Below are 3,720 nucleotides of genomic sequence, written 5' to 3' on the forward strand. Positions count from 1 at the left end.
GACAGAGGATGAGATGGCTGGATGGCATCACTGACTCAATGGACGTGAGTGTGAGTGAACTCCGGGAGATGGTGATGGACAGGGAGGCCTGGCGTGCTGCGATTCATGGTCGCAAAGAGTCGGACACGACTGAGCGACTGAACTGAACTGAACTGAATATTCCATTATATATATGTACCGTATCTTTATCCATTCTTCTGTCGATGGGCATTTAGGTTGCTTTCATGTCTTGGCTATTGTCAGCAGTGCTGCAGTGAACTTTGGGGTGTTTTTTCTTTCTGAGTCACATTTTTCTCTGGATATATGCCCAGGAGTAGGGTCACAGGGTCATATGATAGCTCTATTTTTAGTTTTTTAAGGAATGTCCATACTGTTCTCCATAGTGGCTTTACCAATTTACATACCCACCAGCAGTGTAGGAGGGTTAAGCAGATGCTTATTTTTAAAAACTTCCTGGACTGGCCTCTGAAATGCTTGACAAACACACAGGTAGGTTTTGGGGTAGTTCATCAACATTGCAGTGCATTGGATCTTAGCAAGGAATTACGGCTGTGACATATATTTGACCTCGGTCTGAAGTTTGTTTTGAGCTGGGAAATCATTCCATGACAAATGGGTTCACAAAGATGACACCGCAGGGAAGTATAAATTACTGGCAATTGGGGCAGAATTTGAGCTTCCAAATAAAGTTTCAAATTAGCCAAAACAAAAGAAAAATTAAAAGTGGGGAAGAGGCCCCATGGCCTCTGTCCCAGATATGACATTTATGATTTCAAGGTGACATTCTGTGTTTGGGGTGCTGGGTTCGGAAGTCATGGTCTGTTGGTAAAATATTGTCAGAAGTCCCAAGGAGAGGCTCATCCTAAAGATGAGTTCTTTGGGAAGGGAAAGTTTTAATTTGTTTTGTAGATTCTGAATCCGTGAAACCAAGGTGGGGAATCTGGGCTGTTGTTCCCCCCATCGGAATTCCCCTCCCTGATCTGAGTTCAGTGTTTCTCTAGGATTGGTTCCACAGTGGGGTAAACATCGGGACAGAGGGGCTGCTTCAAAGCAAATGAGGCCCTTAATTTATCATAAAAAAGAAGACTGGTTGTTAAGGTTTTATTGGATTACAATAAAGGCTCCTAGCACTAGGAGCCTGTGGTTTTATTCCCGGCATCACTCAGGGAGGTTGAAATCATAACCACAGATTATAGCAATGAACTTCCAAATTTCCATACCCTAAGCAGAGACGCTGCCTTCCTGGAGCTAACGTGGAATTACATGCTCTGCGATTTTAGGGGATGTATTGGAAAACTTTCTGTTTGGATATCGCTGGGGAAAGGCTGTGATTCTCCAATCACCTCTGTGGTCACAGCTCCAGTGTTCTTAAAAAAGGAAAGGAAAAAAAACCCAAAAAAACAAAAGATGATTGTTGCAACTCCCTCAGCTCTGTTCTCTTGGACAGTTTGAAGGTTTTCATTAATTTTTTTTTTTTCTTTCACTGAGTTCAGTAAAAGTTCTTATAAGGTCGTCCTAGGTTGTAGCAGTGGCTTCTGCAGATTGCCCAAATGGCCTCTGATCAAGTTGTGTTTTATTAGCCAAATAGACTCTAAAATCTACCATCTGATGTAAATTGTATGTTCGATGTGAAGTGCCACCTCATTGGAAAAGACCTTGATGATGGGCAAGATTGAAGGCAAAAGGAGACGAGGGCGGCAGAGGATGAGATGGTTAGATAGTGTCACTGACTCAATGGACATAAATATGAGCAAACTCTGGGAGATGGTGAAGGTCAGGGAAGCCTGGCGTGCTGCAGTCCGTGAGGTCACAAAGAACTGGACGCAACTTAGTGACTGAACACCACCAACATATATTTAGGAGGCTCTAGTGGTAAAGAACCTGCCTGCCAATGCAGGAGACTTAAGAGATTCGGGTTTGATCCCTGGGTTGGGAAGATCCTCTGGAGAAGGAAGTAACAATCCACTCCAGTATTCTTGCCTGGAGAATCCCATGGACAGAGGAGCCTGGTGGGCTGCGGTCCACGGGTTCGACACGACTGAGCGACTTAGCGTGAGCACGATGGTCTGTGTGCTCAGTTAGGTCTGACTCTTTGCAGCCCCATGCACTGTGGCCCGCCAGGCTTCTCTCTCCATGGGATTTCCCAGGCAAGAGTACTGGAGTGGGTTGCCATTTCCTTCTCCGGGGATCTTCCCAACCCAGGGATTGAACCCACATCTCCTATGTCTTCTGCATTGCAGGCAGATTCTTCATACCACTAAGCCACCCAGAAGCCCATTTAGTACTCTGCATACATTAAAAAATTGGAGGCCACCATTACTGATCCATATTGGAATGAAAGAGTTAATGGAAGACACAAACAAATGCATTTGATTTTTCTTCTGGGAAGAGAGACCTGATTGAACCAGTCATGAAAAATAAGGTCTGTTTGAGTTCTTCCTTTCTCTTAGACTGTTTGTTGCCCAGACATTTAATGAAGTGGAAACAGAGTCTATGAAAGCCCCTGCATTCATTGATCTCTCTGCTTGAAACTTCTGGCCATATTTGTCTTTTGCCCTCCAGGCTCAGGGCCATTCTCGCATTGTAGGCAGCCGTGTCCCAGTTCTCATAGTCGGAGAGAGAAGCAGTGATGTCTTTGGGAAGGATGGTCAGTGCCTGGAGGGATGGGAGCTTGTCTTTTGTCTGGTCTGTTAACAGTTCAGTTTTCTTCCTGTACTTCTGAATAGGAGCTAATCCTTGGGAGTGTTCATTGCCTTAGTGAAGATGCCCTTCCCTAAACTGTGTAAGTCACAGAAAACCCATACTCAGGCAGTAAAGACATATGTTATCTCACAGAAATGGAGATCCAGAAATAGGAGCCCTTTTATCAATAATCAGAGAAGGCAGTGGCACCCCACTCCAGTACTTTTGCCTGGAAAATCCCATGGATGGAGGAGCCTGGTAGGCTACAGTCCGTGGGGTTGCTGAGAGTTGGAATGTCAGTAAGGGCTTTGGCTGGTTTGGGTTTTGTTCCCAGGTATCCATTCTTCCCCTGGAACAGGGTTCAATATCCCTGTCCACATTCACATGACTTACCCCACCCCAATGAGAAGAGATCAAACCAGTCAGTCCTAAAGGAAATCAACCCTGAATATTTATTGGGAGGACTGATACTGAAGCTGAAGCTCCAATACTTTGGCCACCTGATGTGAAGAGCTGACTCATTGGAAAAGACCCTGATGCTGGGAAAGATCGAAGGCAGGAGAAGGGGACGACAGAGGATGAGATGGTTGGATGGCATCACTGACTCAATGGACATGAGTCTGAGCAAACTCCAGTAGTTGGTGAAGGACAGGGAAGCCTGGCATGCTGCGTCCATGGGGTCACAAAGAGTCAGACATGACAGGGACTGAACAACGAGAGAGGAGCGTGGCCTTCCCTGGTGGCTCAGTGGTAAAGAACCCGCCTGCCAACACAGGAGACCCACGTTCCACCCCTGGATCAGAAAGATCCCCTGGAGAAGGAAATGGCAACCCACTCCAGTATCCTTGCCTGGAGAATCCCATAGTCAGTGGAGCCTGGAGGGCTGCAGTCCCTGGGGTTGCAAAAAGTTGGACATGACTTTGTGACTCAACAACAACCCCACCCCTATGGGGAGAGCCTGCTTCCCTTTCCCGTCCTCGCCCCCCCCGCCCCCCCCCCGCCCCGCCCTGCAGTCTCCTGGGACTGTGGGCTTTGGCC

The sequence above is a fragment of the Bison bison genome, unplaced genomic scaffold (genome assembly GCF_000754665.1).
Source record: "Bison bison bison isolate TAMUID 2011002044 unplaced genomic scaffold, Bison_UMD1.0 scf7180017864371, whole genome shotgun sequence".
NCBI lineage: Eukaryota > Metazoa > Chordata > Mammalia > Artiodactyla > Bovidae > Bison > Bison bison.